Genomic DNA, 18,483 nt, shown 5'->3' with positions numbered 1-18,483 from the left:
TGTGGTAGAGTGAAACTCATTGGCAATTGCTCTACAGAGCAATAGAGGTCACCACAAGTGCACGCCTCAAGTGAATTCGATGTCAATGTATCCAGATAATTGATTCTATAAGACTATTTGATTATATTATTTATATTGTTTGAATTGCATTGTTTTGTGATATAACATGCTTTATTAATATATGATGTTTCTTTTGCAAATTAGCTTGCCCTCTTTTGTTATTTGCCTTGTTTGTGTTTGTCTATTTCTTTTACAATGATCATCTTATCGATGTGAACAAATGAAGATATAGGTATAAAGGAACCTATGGAAGATGAGAAGGTATCAATTAGAGTTGTGGAAGACCTTTGGAAGCATAAGTAGTGGTTAGTTTTTTGTACAAGATTTTTTGTTGGTTTAGTATGGTTGTATAAATGTCATATTTCTATAGTCCTTTATGACTATATTAATATACTTTATACTCTAGATTATCTATTTTAAATACTAATATGAAATATCTCATTTTATTAGTTTTATATTAACTAAAATGGAATGTTAAAAAAAATGTGTTATAACAAATATTTAATAAATTACCGTCGACTTAGCAAGAAAAATATTTAAAAAATTAAATAACTAAAAAAAATCAACGTGTTTTAATTTTTTGAAAATTGTAAAAATTCTCAATTAAAAAAAATGCAATGATCAAAAGATTTCTGCTAACAAGGTAATGAACTTTGGTGTATTATAATAGTACTTAAATTGTTCAATTTGATGTATTCTTGGTGTGAATGAGAATAGTGTAATTTTGATGATTAAATTGGTATATTAGATGTGTTAGAAGTGTGAATTTAAGTATTGTTATTGAAATGTGTTATGTGTAGATTTAGTTAACATATGTTAAATTGTGAGTTTGATTTATTAAGTTCAGCAAGTGAGTATATTTGAGGTGTTGTTAAGCTATCATGTTGTCATTTTGATATGCGAAGTGAATAAAATAGCTCAAATAGTTCCCCTGGTTATCAGAGGTGTTTTTAAACTAATAGATTTTTTTTTAATATTTTTTAATCAACTTTGACATGATTACTTTTTAATGTTAATCATTGTTTTATTGATATCAACAAATATCTCTTCTTTTTACCGTAAACCATTTTTATTTTTCTGGTTAACATTATTTGATTTACTTATTTTTCTAGTGTAGGTTAGGATTATTTGTTAAAAAGATTTGTTAACTAATTTTTTGAAACTATTTTTCAATTAATATGAATAATATTTCTTGTTAACTAATATTTTTGAAACTATTTTTCAATTAATATGAATAATATTTTTCGATTGAAGTTTGTATAATTTTGACCGATATGTATAAGATTTTTTTTTTCAATTGATATCACTAGTATTATTTTATGGTAACTGAAAATTGTGTTCAAACAAAGAAATAATAATAAATTATAGTCTAATTAGGATGCAAAACATTTTAAAAAATAAATAATTTAAATAAAAAAATTATTCAATGTTTTTTAAGTTTTTGAAAATTATAAAAATTCTCAATTAAAAAAACGCAATGGTCGAAAGCTTTCTGTGAAGCGAGGTCGTCTTTAAAATGAGTTAACGAAGAGTATTACCACATTTATTCAATTTAGAGTATGATATTTAGACACTAAAATTAAAAGAAAAAAAGTATATTTTAACTTACATTAAAAATAATCAATTTCAAATATATTTTTTTATAGAAGTGAACGTGTTTTAAGCATTGTTTAAAAATATAATTTGCTTAAAAACAATGTTTAAGAAATTGAAATGCTTTTTCGTTAAATATAATAGAGAAGTGTATTAAAAATAACAAAAAAAAAACATATTTTTATAGCGTAAAGCCCACTTTTTATTCTGCCATTTTATTTTAAAGGTTGTCTCAAACTATTGAGCCTAAGGGCTTACCCAAAAGGGAAATCAGACCCTAAGTCTGCCCTAACACACTCTTCTCTTTTCATTCCAGAAAAGATAGCCGCTTTGCTCTTCCACTCCACACAATGTGCTCTACTAGGGTTTGTCCCTCCGTCCCATTCAAGTCAGTTCAACTCAGTTTTTCCTACACGTAAGTCAGTACTCTAACCATGAACCCTTTTCTGAGTTATTTTCGTGGGTTGTGTTGGAGCCCGCTGTAGTAAACTCAATCACCTTCTGTGCTACTATCTACAGTCCTTAAATATGCTCTTGGAGCTGCTATGGTGGTGGGCTTAGGTGTCGTAGTAGTTTGCTAGCTCATTCCAAGTAAGGGAAGCTAGAAACCTCTCTATTTGATGTGATTGTTGTTTGCTTTGCCTTGGTTTCATGATTTTTGAGCTTGTATGCTACTGTGGATGCATGTGATGGTTGATATTATTGTTTGAGTATGAAAATATAGCTGTTGCAGGATGAATAGTGGCGAGACCTGACGTTCTAGCCCAAGCGACCCAGTCTCGCTTAGGCAAGACTTGCGGAAACAGGTCCGAGCTCGTGCTCGAGCTCTTGCTCAGGCGGAGGGCTTTCGTTTGAGCGAGAAACCATCTCGCTCAGGCGAGAGAGGCTCGCCTAAGCGAGGACACGTGGGGGCTTGAGGCACATTGCTGCATGTGTAGCTCAGGCGAGGAACCTCGCTTTTGGGCAGGGTTCCCTGTTGACAGTCTCGCCTAGGCGAGAACCTATGGCTTAGGCGAGACTGGCATGGGACTTCACTATATAACTGTTCCTTCCATGTTTTTGGGCTGCAATTGTATGTTTGGCTTGGTATGCTCTATCCTAAGTATGAACTGTATGGATATGCTTATGAGACTGGTTTGTATGTGCTAAAATGTTGAGTCGACATGAGTTTGGCATGAACTAAGTATGAGGTGGTTGGTAATTAAACTGGCATGACATTGGCATGGGCGGAAATCCTATATTTGTGGTTTGGGAAGAATGAGTTGGCATGAATTTCACGTGTGATATGAATGAGGATTTGGTTACAGGGATTGGTATGAAATCATATGCATGATGAATATTCCTTTATTGTTTGATTATGGTTGGTCTGTGGTCAATGTGTAATTCCTTGGAATCTCTAGGTGAGATTTCAGGGTCGAACTTCAGTGGTCGGGACGTAATTCCATGACCCCTATTAGTGGATGTTCATGGTGGTGCCCCTTCTATATAATTGGGTAAAGATTCAAGGTAAGGTTGCATCCTGACACTCTAAGGAGTCTGTTAGTCTCACTTAGAGCGGACTGACTCTTGTGGTGAGAGTAGCAGGAGGCCTGAAACTCATTAAGGGCTAACCTTGTGTGTGGGGGATTGGAAACATTGTAACACTTGTAAAACTTAGCTCGGGGGTGAGCAGAGATATCCACCACAAGTGCAAGCATTCGCTGAATCCGACCTAATTATACATATCCGGATGAGTCGTCGAATCTTAGTGTATTGATTTGAAAGTCAAAACATGTTTGGATGATGTGTGTATATTTGACCATGAAAGTATACCTGATTGTATGATAAAATTTCTTTTGGCTCTAGCTTACCCTTCTGTTTGTTTGTTGTGTGTTTCATCTATGTGGTTCTCTCTTTTGCGATGATCATCAACTTGTTAATGTGAGCAGATACGAGGAACATCCGGGGTCAACAGGGAGGTGACGGTTCCACTGTTTAGCCTTTGGACTGGCTTCGGTTTTTGAACTCTTTATTTTAGAGCTATAGCCCATGTACTAGTTTATCTTTTAAATACCTATTGGCTTATTGTTGAATATTGTACCTGGTTTGTTTCTGGCATCGTGATGTGCCTTGGATAATTTTAAGGATTTATGTTTACACTCCAAGACTACGCTGCTATATTATTTTAGTGTGACGCTTCCTTTAATTATGTTTATTAATTAAATGGGGTGTTACATATAGTGTCCACAGGCGAATCTTAGATGTGATATAGGGAAGCTATGGTTTCCCAATTTTTTTTTATTTAATTTTTGTTATATATTTTAAAATTATTTTTATATATTGTTGTATTAATTTTTTTATATTTTTTAAACTTTATGCATGATTTTTCCTTTTTTTCTTTTGTATATACTTTTTTTTATCCTTTTCTTTTTATTTTAATTTTCTCCTTCAATCTCTCTTTATGTTCAAAATAAAATTGAATTAAAATAAAATTATCAATCAATTTTTTTTTGAATAAATTTATTTTTATATCTACTAAATATAATTTTTAACTCCAAGAATAAGAAATCAATTTGGCGAGATAACCGAAGATAGTTTAGGTTCCCAAAAAATTCCTTTTATATATACAAATAGAAATGTAACCATTTAGCAACACAGAGGGATTGGTTTTAAAATAATTATTTTAAATTCACATTAGATACTCACTAATCACAAGCTGTTTGATAATCATTTCTCAGAAAATAATAATAATAATTACTGCAGTTTTATCATTTTGTTTATAGCTGTATATCATTCTCATAAAGTTTCCCAAAAAAGTCTCTACCTACTTCCTCACAGAAAACAAAAACCCTCATAAATTCTTTTTTGGTTTAGGTGCCGAAAAACTGAGAAGCGAAGCATGATTATGGTGACTAAGAGATCTTAACATTAATGTGTGAAAGATTGGGTATTAATTTAGGTATATTGTTTGCCGTATACGTTAGGGTTTGTATTATAGATGAGAAAATGAATTGTAATAGTAATTTTGAATTGTGGGAAAAGTGAGATTGGAAGCAAGAAGAAAGCATGCACGTGGTGTTGTTTCCATGGAAAAGGAAAGGAAAGTTGGACTTGAATTATGGGCTCCAGTCCAAATTATAATTATGGTACTGCATTTGAGAGTTGGGTAATGATTATGGGCCTATAAGAAAAACTCATCAAAATTGGTGTTGTATTTAAATTGGACTACTTGTTGTCTCCTTTAAAAACAAAAAGATGCTGCCGACATTGTAAACACAAACACAATCAAACCCTACCTAGCTCAAGGTAAAAATATGTTTGCTTTATATTTTTCTCTCACTGGACTAATATTTCTTCTTTTCAAGTAGACCATATATATTGAAATAACTTTGGATTTCATTTTTTCAGAAATATGATCACACTTCCATCCCAATTGGGGAAGGGTATAGGCTCAAATTTTAAATTTCCGTTCAGGGAGGAGAAGCCTATTTCAATCTAATTATAACTAATTAGATTCCAAAATTCTATAACTATCATTTGATTATTAAATTTTCATGTCAGAAAACTTTATTACGAAAACTACTGATCTTAAATTGATTAAGATACTATCGTTTATTCTATTTTAGGTATTATTTATTTTGAAATATAGAGTTTTGTCATATATATATATATATATATATATATATATATATATATATATATATATATATATATATATATTCTTAAAAGTTTTCTTCAATTTTTATTTTAACCGATATGAAACTATTAGACATATGATAACAAATCATCGAATCAAAGTTTAAGAAAAATAAGAATTTATCTTTGAAAATATTTTTTCATTCCTCCATTTAAGGACTAAAAAAATCAGGTCTCATCTTTGAAATATTTTTTCATTCTCTTGAAAAACAATGATTTGTCTTTAAAACTAGAATAATTACAATAAATAACACAACATGTTTCACTTTATTTAATAATAATAATAATAATAATAATAATAATAATAATAATAATAATAATAATAGTAGTAGTAGGATGTAGTGTTAGAAGTAATACTATTCTAAATAAAGATGAAATGAATGAGGTGAACTGAGACTTGCAAAATTTTCAACTAAGATTATATTAAATATCACAATGAACTTTGACATCTCAACTATGCTGACACTCTATAACCCATCAATCGCTTGTCATCACATATAAAATAATACAAAACATGGGAGACCACATCAAACTTGTGATAAAAATTATCCGTCATGAAACAAACTATACTTGTTATGAAAAAAAAAACTAAATACATGGAGGTAAAATATTAAACCAATTATATTGTTCTCTATGAATCAAAGTTAAATTAGCTAACTTATCAACACAATGGTTTCGTTAAAAAAAATGAGATACTTTGAAACGCATATACTAACAAAAATGCAAGCACAAACGCCATGTACCTCTAAGACTCTAAGGAATCACTCATTGATAAAAAAATCATGACAAACTAAAGAAGAATCACTTTCCAACCAAAACATTTGAAAGTCGTCTTTCTAAGCATGCTCCAAACGTAAATGGTCCCTATAAATAGAAGCTTGCACCCTTTAAAAAGCTAAAAACTATCCACATATTCATTTCAACTCCCTCTAAAAAAACTAGCACAACCTCTAGCTGCATCATCAGCATTCACCTTAAGCTAATTAACAAATGGAACTTGCCATATTATGTCCATAAAGGAAACCCCACCTTACCCTCCCTAGTTTGAATATTGAAAATTTTTAGCACCAACAAAATTAGAGATAGTGTTACTCATATGCTTCTTAGATTTATTCTTAGTCATACGCACTAACTCTTTAATTTGAAAAATAGCAAAAAGAAAATTAACTAGATCTTAAAATCTAAAACGATTTTTCATCCTCCAACTGATCCAGATTATCACAGTAATGACAACCATTTTAACCACTTTAAGTAAAAACCTACAAGGAGACTTCATAAACTAAACAATTAAATCCAAAGAAGAAAACTACAAATCCTAAAAAACTTCCTTCAACCATTCCCACAATCGCATAACAATAGAACAATGAAAGAAAAAATGAGAGAAAGATTCAACATTATTTTCACTCAGAGAACACATAGAGCATAAGACCACTCCTTTTTTTAATCTCAAAATCAATAGGTAAATGACCATACAATAGCTTCCAAAGAACCAAAGTTTTAGCAAGAGACACATCATCCAACCAAATTAAGTTCCTCAAATCCACATATTCCATACCAAAAGAGTAAAGATTTTTAGCAACTTTTTAATAAAGCACACCAGTGTCGTCTAGAATCCTATTCGACACATCCTTATCCTCATTAACTATCAAAGAAGAAAGTCACATAAACTGGCAATAAGAGAAGGAAAGTTCTAGTGAATACATGTCCATACTGAACTAACAACAAAGTATAATCTTACTCTATCAAAATAAGGAATTCTGGCCAATTTAAATATGCAAATGTCAGAACACTAACGATCGTTCCAAAGATTAAACAATCTCCCTTACCTAGTGTCCAAAAAGTAATTTCAAGAACAATATCACATGCATCTTTAATTCCATGCCAATTTGATGATGATTTAAAGAACATATATTTTTTATACTTAGATTTAAGAAATCAGATACGCATGAGTTCAGTCAAAGTGATATTACCTTAAGCAAACTCTCAAGCTAAATGTAGCATATATGCTTTATTCTCCAACTGAATATTAGTAACTTGCAAACCACCATTCACCTTAAAACCACACAATATAGCCAATTTAATAGTTAATAGTCCCCGTTTTTGTGTATTCCCAGTCCAAACAAAATTTTGAATCCATTGTTCCACCTCAAAAAGAAGCTTAATAGGCTATTTAGAAACTTGGAAGCTATAAGTGGACCCCAATAATTAACGGTACGCAATTCATTAATTCTCTAATTTGTGACTTGACATTAAGAGCTCTTGCTGACTTGATCGTTGGAGTCTTTTCCGCAGGTAAACCCAAAAATGGTCAATCTGCTCACACTACGAGAAGACACATTCAAACAGAAGAATAGAGAAGTATTCGTCCCAAGGAGTCAATGATTGGGTAAGATTTAATTTGTGCTCCCTAATATTTTGTTATTGTTTTCGCAGGAACATCCGCTCTAGAAAACAAATATATCATCAACATATAGGGTATGAAAGGAAATTATATCCCCCAAGGACCAACCATGGGAAAGATAAGCTTCTTAGAAATAAGCTCTGAAATGCCCTTACTCGAAACCTCCTCACTAAAATAAAAAAAGAAAAGGAGAGAAAGCACCCCCATGTCTAACCCCTCTACCACAAATAAAGTAACTAACCAAATTACCAATAACCTGAATAGAAAGATTAGCATATTACAAGATATGAAGAATCCACATAAAAAAGTCTTAATGAAAATCAAAATAGTGCAACACTTGAATTAAGAAATACCAATTGATGGTATCAAAAGCCTTGGTTATATCAATCTTAATGACTACATTACTACCCTTGATCCTTCTAGAAAGCCTTAATACTACTAGAATGACTACATTACTACCCTTAATACTAATACAATCTTTAACACTCATTGCAAGCCTATCAACTAATCATTTTTAATGATCCTACTAGAAACCATTTTTTATTAGGGAAAATAATCCTACTACCAATCATTGCAAGCCTATCAACTAATTTTTTTTAATGATTTTGAAATGAAAATTAGCTATTGTTGTAATCACAATAAGGAGTTTTAGGGTGTGTTCACTTAAGTGGACGAGTTTGACGGACAGGAGCTGTAAGACCCGTGAAAATTAATTAATTAATTAATTTATAAATGCGGGTGGTGGGGATTTTAATGTCATTAAATGTTAAATGGTGTGACGTGGATAAGTACTAGCTCAAGTGGTTGAGAGTATCTTGATTGTGTGAAAAGACTTGGTCAAGTCCTATGTATGCCATTTGTGTGTTATTTGATTTAATATTATTTTGATAATATTTTTGTGTCTGGTGAGTGATAGTATAATCATAGGATTATAATAATTATCACTAAAGATGAATTGGCATAATGGTTGTGCTATGGCGTTATGAGGGGATGGTGAGGTTTGCACCTCACTTATATACTATGAAATGACCTTATCTCTAGTCGATGTGGGAATTGGAAGAAGGCTTGAGGAAAATCAATCTTTTCTTCTCAATTTTAATCAAGAATTCCAGGTTAGGGGAGCTGAACTCGTAATTGTAGGTTTTTGAGAAAATTGCATGATTGTGCCTAGTTTTCGAGTGAATGGTGTGAATTGGTATGAGTTTTTGGCATGTCTGTTGGTGTTTGTGTGCGTGAACAGAGACGAGGCTCTACTATTTTCGCCTAAGCGAAAGTTGCAGAAACTCGTTCCTATTTGAGTTTGAGAATCTCGCTCAGGCGACCAAATTCTGTGTTGAGCGACAGGTTCTCTCGCTTAGGCGAGGACGGCTCGCCCAAGCGAGGTCGCAATGAGACCTGCGCGTGTTGAGTGCAAATCCTCGTTCAGGCGAGGGTTTGTGTGTTCTTGAGCGAATGTAGGACTCGCTTTGGCGAGCCGGGCTCGCCTAAGCGAGATGGGCTTGCCTAAACGAGATGATGTGGTGCAGCCATTGTTTCACACTCGCTCAGGCGAGGTAGGTTAGCTTAAGCAAGACTGATGGACTAACTTAGGCGAAGATCCCTGGCTTAGGCGAGAATGATGTGATTTCTATGTTTGTGTGTGTTGTTTGAGTTGGTTGCTTGCTACTCCTAAATTCTAGGAATTTTATGCTTGTGTTTGTGATGTTTGGGCTTGAAGGAATAAGTCCATATGTTATTGGGACGTGCTTGATCGAGTCGCAAACGGGGAGTTCGTGATGGGTGGACCGCATGTGGAATGTGAACAGTTTAGTTCACCGGAGGTACTCTCGTTGGGATAAGTGAGCGAGAGAGTTCATCTTATGCTCAACTTGAGAATGCTATGAGCGAGGGAGTTCATAGTAGGAAAGGCGGGTATGCGTGTCCGGGTCTGAGAGAGGAGTTCGGATGAACGGGCATGAGAGTCCGTGAAGCAGGTCTACAAGCGGGATAGGCTTGTAGATTGAACCACGAGCAAGGAGAGTCGTGGAAGCACATGAAATCCCAAGATTTAGTGAGCATGCATGAACTCATAATGGTTATGAGTGTGGGAAAGTGGGTGTGTTATGAAATGTTAAATAATTATGATTTATCGGGTGGGTGTATTTTCATATTTATTTACATATATGTGCATAGCTAACCTTATCTGTGTGTGTGGCGATGATCGAGTAACTTGTTATCCGGGAGCATATGATGTTTCAGGTGAGCCAGGAAATGCTTAGTGGGGAAGTGAGGGATCAGAGTACGAGGGGTTTTTATAAATACTTTTATTTAAATCTCCTGTAATTTAATTTCAGTTTTATGGTTTTGGAGTTCTAAATTGTAAAGGTGAAATTTTGGATATTTTGACTGTTAAAGCATATTATTACTCTTTAAAGTTTTTTTAATTTTCTCGCATTTTTGGGAAAATGGACCGATAATAAACGAGGTATTTATTATGTTTTGTTTATTTTGATTTAATTTAAAGTAATATCCTACCGGGATGTTACAGGAGCTGGATATGTTTGAGTGGATTTGAGAGTATATTGTGTTTTTTTTTTTAAGGGATTTAGATGCGATAGTGAGTGAATTTGGAAGTAAAATTTGTGAAAGTTTGTGAGTGATTTGATTGATGTGATAGATTAAAAATATGTTTTAATAGATATAAAATTAAGATGAAAAAATGCCCTTTATATAAAATTATACTCACAAAACTATATTCACAAAACTATTTTAACAGATTAAATAACTGCTAGACACACACAAGACTTCTATCCTAAGTCAGATTTAAACATTGGTTCCACATCATCAATCTTCAAACTTCATCAAATCTTCAACTTCATGACTCTTTTTGTCAACAATTGATATAGAACGGAAATCAGTTAGACATTTTGCCTTGTTTAGGAATAAGAGAAATAACATATATAAGGAATCCAACTTTGCCAAAATAATTGTTGGACAACTTTACAAACATCAACGCGAACATTAACCCAAAAAGAGTGATAAAAACATCCACCAAAGCCATCTGGACTAAGAGCATTATCACCATTAAGAGAAAATATCGCATGCTTCACCTTATCAAGATTAGTGCATTTTATCAAAAAATTATATCCATCACCAGTCTCTAGAGAAGGAATATAAGAAGCAACAAAAGACTGCATAATAATAACAAAAACAACATGATTAGTTATAGCAACATATAAATTAGTATAAGAAGACAAAATGGAATCTTTAATCAATATTGGATCAAAAATAATTTGGTCATCATGACACAACTTAAAAGTATCCCCTACATTATGCCTCTTGCGAACCACAACATGAAAAAAGTGTAGTATTCCTATCCCCATCTTTAAACCAATTCATCTTAGCCTTTTCCTTCCAATTAATAGCTTGATAATCCAGAGAAAATTTTAAAACATCTTTTATCATGACTTATGAAATAGCAAAGTGTCCAAGTTAGATGGAGAAACATTTGAAATCTATTGTTGAATATTAGAAAGGAGACCTTCATTATCCACCACCAGCTTATGTATGTTTCCAAAAACATTTGTATTGCACATCTTCAGAAATCGAAAAGAGGATTGCATGGAAACTCCAACCGAATGAGAAAGAAAATGGAGCAAGAGTTAATGAGCAGTTTCAGGGTGAAACATTAACACAACAAGAAGACCATCTCTTAAGGCAAGGAAAATTACAAAAAACTCTATCAAGTCTTTTATCAATATGATGGACACCTCTCCAAAATTTTGATCAAGTGAAGTAGGATCCAGAAGATGAAGTTGCAACAAGCTTATTAGAATTAATCCAATCAGAAAATCAACACAAGAAATTGGACCAAGGACAATACCACCCTTGACATCCTCAACACAAAAAACAACATTAAAATCACCAAGGATATACCAAGAATCATGAAGATTAACAAGGGTAAATCACAAAGGGCGATAAGTAGTGTAAGTAGTTGCATTATAAACACCAACATCTTGTAATTTAACATCGTTACCAAAAAACAAAACAAATGAAATAAATTGACTAGTAATATCAATAATATAAAATGTGAAGTCACTTCTACCCAAGAACCACAATCTAACAACCGTGGTAGAAAAATCAAAGACAACCAACAACTTAAACTTCAAACCATAAAAAAATAGCATGCTAAGAACTAAAAGAAGTCATTAGTTCAACTAAGAAAAGAAAATTGGTTTGGTGCTCAGTAATCAAATTCCATAACATACTAAATGTTTTATCACTAACCAACCCCCTTAAATTCCAAAAAAGGCCTTTAAATCACAAACATAATTATCAAACATCATAATTAAATCAATCTTTTAAGCACAAAAAATCAATTCAAAATTCAAAATTAAAGGTTAAATGAAAGCATAAATATGCACTCATCACCCATCCTCAAAGACTATCAGAATTAACCACCAAGGTAGAAGGTAAACACAACGCCACAAACCAGGTTTGAAAATGAGCAATAGGCGACACCATAATAGGCTGCATCACAATAGGTTGAACCATAACACGTTGTAGCGTAATACGCTTCTATCGCAACCGAACTCGCGACTGGATGACGAACCAAAAATAAAATTTGTAAAAACAAAGTTTGGAATCGCCACCATATTTTATTTTGGAAAACTACAGAAAAACCAAAAAGATAAAATAAGGTTTGCAAAAAACCAAATTTTTGTCGGGAGTCGGTTACGCGTGGGGAAGGTATTAGCACCCCACAACGTCCGTCCTAAGACGATACCTTTAATTAAACATGCAAAAGGATGTGGTTTTCAAAATATTTAATTTTCCCCAAAAATAGTAATAAAAGAATGTACAAAAGAAACAAAAATATTTTTTTAGCTTTTTGGGCCCAATGAGGATTAATCTTAGCTCCTACGTATCTCCATTCACAATGGAGAATCAGGGTTACGTAGTTCTTTATATTATTTTTGATATATTTTCTAGAAAATTAAATTTAAAAATTGGTGTCACGCGGCGCGAGTGGCCAGACAGACACTACAAGAAATGAAGAAAAATATTTGTTTATGATTAAAAAACATTTATTGAAAAATGAAAAAAAATAAATCAAAAGAATTATAAATTGACAATGACGTTCCTTCAAAATTTTCGATATATTTTCTCTTCTATATCAATCTCACCCTCTCGTTTTCCCAACAAAAGTAAAAAGAAGGTGTGTTTATGTGTGTGGTAATGGAAGAGAAAGAGGAAGTGTAGCGAATATTTTCTTGCGATTTTCTACCTCCTTCAATATGTTTTTTTTTTTAAAAAAGAGATAAAAAAAGAGGTGTCTATGTGGGAGTGGTGATGGGAAAGAATTAGAGAAGTGTATAGAGAATATCTTTTTTTTCGGTCATGACATAGTGCGTATTTATTCTCACACCTTACGATATCAATGCAATCTCAGCCTTAATTGTAATGAACAATATAAGGAAGAAATTGGTCATGATAGCAACACATTATGGGGATCAAATCATAGCAAATCAGAGCACAAAATCAATCAAGATCAGTAATATTGATTCTAACCGTTAACAAATCAGAGCACAAAAATCAATCCCAATTAGTAATATTGATTCTAATTATATGAAGAGATATTGCTTTTAATTATTAGAATCATATCATTAATTTCTCTATCAGAACAAAGGTAGAAGATATGTTGAATTGTTGGGCTCATGAAGAAGAGTGTGATAACAAATTAGGCTCTTCCTTCTTTTTTCCTTTTTTTTTTCTTTTTTTCATCTCTCTTTTTTTCTTATTTTTTCTAAAATTAAAGTTTGAAAATCTTTGAAGGAAATTTTGTTTCACATTTTTTTTAATTTTCCATTAACTAAAAAACTTTTTTTTTAAATAAATTTATTCACTCAAACGAAATTGAGTGTTGACAGCTCCAATATAGACTATACCATAGTAAGCTCCACAACAGGTTGTACCATAGTAGCATGTTGCACCGCAGTAGCAGGCTGCACCATAATGGCAAGCTACACCACAATAGTAGGTTGCTACATCTCATTAACAATTTGTTGAACCACAAACTGCACTATAGATTGTACCACATGCTGCTTAGGTTGAACTACAAGCTGCACCATAGGCTTCACCATCACAAGAGTTGATTCTTGAGGGTCATTAGAATACCAACCACCTTAGGATGATAATGTTTATTGAGTTTTGCACAACCTATTCCCCCCTCCCCTTTCCCCACTAGAATTAATGTTTTCATCTTGTTATAATCTTCTACAGTCAAACAAGTCATGATCAATCATTTTACAATTAGAACAAAAAAAAAGGCACATTAGTAATGAAGGAAAATCCTAACCTTTCCATCAAAATTTGATTAGGTAGATCAAATAACAAATCAATATAAACTAAAACATGAGAAAAGAAACCACAAGACTTATCTAAAGATAAAGGTGTATCAATACCACGTGTTATGGAAAAAATTTTCTTTGGCTGCCAATACTCTATAGAAGGCCATGGATACATACCTGACATTTTATTTTCGTAAATTTCATAGAAACACGAACAAAATCCTTTGTATATGCAAAAATACAAAAAAAAAAAAATACCAATTGATAAATTCAAGTTTCAAAAACACAAACCATTATACTATCGATTTTGTATTAATTTGAAGATTTTGTAAATAAATCTAAGTTTCGATAATTATATGGAAAATGAATGCAAGAGGATGATTACATGATAAAACATGATATTGATAGTTAAATTAAATTTTAGTAAAGGTAATTAAGGTAAAAAGAAGAAGAAAGTTTTGTTACGTGAATGTCAAGGACTATATGGATAGTTACAAAGATACATCAGATGCAAACTCTAGAGAAAGATAAGATTGTGCTAGGAGAATAGAGAGTGGTGGTATGGTTACCCTGAGTTGACACAATTAGTTGTTTAGAATTAATCAGAGGCGTTACACTTATTCTCAATTTTCTTCCTTAATATACTTTTGATCAAAGGGTTGTGTAGTGCATGTGATTGCATGAGTTAGTGACAACTATCCATATTGTGTAAGACTATTTTGACTTGGGAGGTATAATGGCAACATTAAGGGAATCCAAGAGTACTAAAATGTATGATTATGTCATGAGTATTAACTCAAAAGATAAGAATAATTAAAGTTTGATTATTGTAAGTGTTAAAGTTTATTAAATAATTATGAGTTAAAAAAATTTATGATATTTGGATGTATTAAAAAAATTGTGGTAACTTAATTTATTTTGACTTGCTCGCAAGGATTCATAAGTTTAGTGTAATATAAGATTATGAGAAGTTGTTTCGATCAATCATAAGTTTATTGTTCAGATAATTATGTTATAAATTTTAGATGCTGGTAAAGTTTTAGTGATAAAAAAAGACTCATCTTTACTTTCTCTTTTTCGTAAAAGGAAAACAACAATAGAAAATATAACAATGATATTAATCTACTTTGATTAAGTGTGAATATAACTTTATTTAGAAATATATTATATGTCAAAAACCCAACTTCAACTAATTTTCAAACTCTGATAATTTAGCAGTTTTTTTTTTATTATAATCAAAGATTGACATATACTTTCTAACCAGTTCTAGTCTTTTACTTTTTAGTTTTGTTAGATATGAATTTGCTCTAATAAGGCTTAACTTATTTTGTTGTGTATGTTTATAAGTGCTATCTTTATTATATTGTAAATTTCTAAGCAAATTTCCCTAACATATACATTATCATTATAGCCACATAAATATAATATATATTATTTGGTCTCTTTTCCATATTTGTTCTCTCTTGAATTTGTGGTTATGCTTCTATGAGTTTACCATCTTTTTTTATCATATTATCTTTATCTTTAACTACGTTTGCAAAAGTTTGATAGTCAAATATTTGTTTTTGCTCCTTCATAAGCATTTCTTCTATTCGATACTCTTCCATCTATTTTGTCCTTCTCTCTCACACCTAGGAATATTGGCAATACATCCGTCTATCTTGCACATGCATGCATTATCTCAAACAACCACAAAAAATCTCATCAACAAAACAATATATAGTAACATATAGTAAGATAAAAATCTCACCATTAATATTCAAAAGACCACCAAACCTCATTATGTGGGAATATAACCAAAAACTTGGAACCATCTCTAATGTTTAAAGAATTAAATTAGAGTGAGTATCCAAATTTTCCTTCTTATGTCCCTTCTTTTTCTCTGCCTCAACTTTAAAATTAAGCATGTAAAAAAATGACAAATCAGTGAACATTAATGTTTGTAAGCAAAGAGATACACATTCTTCAATAACATAGTATTAGAATATACATAATATAATGGGGGTACAAATGAAAATAATATAATAATATCAATTTCTTAAAAAACTTGTACTTCAAGCCTAGTTTAAAGAAATATGTAGAATAAAATATATAGTAACCTTCATAGAGTGAATTATGATGTAAAAAATATGATTGTGAAGGTTGTTATACAATTCAAACATATGGAAGAAGGCCAAAATCAAAGTTCTACATAGTATCATATATGCTATAACTTAACATGATTCAAAGTTTAATCTAGCTACATTTAAGAATTTCAAGAATACATATATGTTGGATACAATAATTTCCACCACACAACAAGCTCCCTACCACTACTAGATATATGATGTATAGTAACACTAAAAAAATATTACTAAATCACGAAAAATGTTACTAATAAAATTTAGTAATATTTTATTATATGTTGCGTATTTCCTATGTTACTATTAAGTGAACTTTTTTTAATAAAAGTGTAACATTTTAAAAATGTTATTGAAATTTTATAGTAACATTTTTTTAATAGAATAGTAACATTATAAAATTGTTACTAGAAACTTTTTTTAGCAACTTTTTCTTGATAAAAGACTACATGTTAAAAACGTAACTAAAACTTTTAACAATATTTTTTTGACCTAGACAACATTACAAATATGTTATTAATGTAAAACTTTATAAAAAAAAATCCAAGAGAACATTGTAGGTACCATTAACAATAAAATATCAAAGTAAGATCATAAACAATATCAATAGTTTGTTTTGAACACAACATGCACACTTATCATCCATAAAAAACCACAAGGAAGTTATGAATAATCTTGAACTAGCATTCCTTTGATCAACAATGACCTTTATTCGACAATGCTAACCAAATGCAGTTGCAATGTTGGGTTCACTATGTGAAAAATTGGGAGAATTGACAAAATCATCAACAGGAAACAGTTGGTATTTTACATCTCAAGAGAGAGGAAAGAAGAAGGATCAAAATCAAAAAGACAATTTAAAGTTAGATGGGAAAAAAGAGAAGAGAGAAAAGCTTTTATTGAAAGAAAACAATGTGAAAATGTCCATCTATGTCATTTCGAGATAAACAAAAGTATTACCTCTGATGCCCACCATGTATGAACTAAGACTAACTCGTGCAAAGCAAGCTGATATTCCTCCTTTGCTTGCTTTATGTTGTTCCCAGATAGCCTATTCAAATTGTTTGCATGGCCTGCACCTACTTTACCAATTTAGTTTAACAGAGCTACTAAATATTTACCTTGCCTCTCTAGCATCTGGGCATCCAAAAGGCAATGTATTAATGGGCAAACAACATGTTTTTTTTGTCAGAGATCAAACTAGAAATGTATCATATCAGACATTAGCCTAAAAAGCCATTTTTAGTTGTAGTGTTTTTTTTATGATAGAGTTAAAAATCTATACCATGGAAGTTTTCATTTCATAACTTATCCAAAACCATATCATAGAACACAATTAACAAATTAAAATCATTCCGAACAGCTCTAAGAAAATAATGAAATAGAAGTAATACCTCCTTCATGTGAAAAATACTAGCAACAAGTGTTGATGCATTTGTTTCGTTGAACACCTCAAAAAAGTGTGCAGGAGTGCCAACACCGCTACTTGCAATCACAGGAAAACTTACAACCTCTAATATCAACTTAATTAAATCTACGTCAAAACCTTTCCCTAGACCTGAAAACATTGCAGAAAATTATAATAAAAGTAACAATTTATTAAGTATACAATCAAATTACTGTAACGTCCCATTTAATTATTAAGCGAAATTAAAAGAAATGTCACACAAAATAGTAATGTAGAGTAGTCCTGGGGTCTTTAACACAACCCCTACAAACTGGGCACACCACGATGCCAACGGAAACCAGATAAAAGTCTAACAAAATGAGAGTAGAATAGTGAAGCACAGAGCAATACATGGGTCATTGCCCTAAAGAAAACCCATGAAGAAAATAAACATAAAGTCCAACCCAGATGGCTAAGCAGCGGAATCGCCATTTCCTTGCTGACCGCGGGAACCTCGCCTATCTGCTCCCATCAATTAAATTGATGATCATCGCAAGAAAGAAGAGCCACATACAAGACAACCATACAACAAACCGGGTAAGCTAGAGCCAACAACATTTTCATCATACAGTCAAATATACTTTCACCATCCAATATCCATACAGCAACCAAGCATGTTATGACTTTTAAATCAATATACTACGACTCGACTCGACTCATCCGAATACGTATAAACTGGTCGGATTCAGCGGATGCTCGCACTTGTGGTGGATACCTTTACTCACCCCCGAGCTATGTGTTACAAGTGTTACAATGAATCAATTTCCCTCACCACAAGGTTAGCCCTTAATGAATTTCAGGCCTCCTGCTACTCTCACCACAGGAGTCAGTTCGCTTTAGATGAGACTAACTGACTCC

The sequence above is a fragment of the Vigna unguiculata genome, chromosome 7 (assembly GCF_037176805.1).
Source record: "Vigna unguiculata cultivar grain cowpea cultivar isolate G323 ecotype 2 chromosome 7, ASM3717680v1, whole genome shotgun sequence".
Lineage (NCBI taxonomy): Eukaryota > Viridiplantae > Streptophyta > Magnoliopsida > Fabales > Fabaceae > Vigna > Vigna unguiculata.
This window is presented reverse-complemented; position numbering follows the sequence as displayed.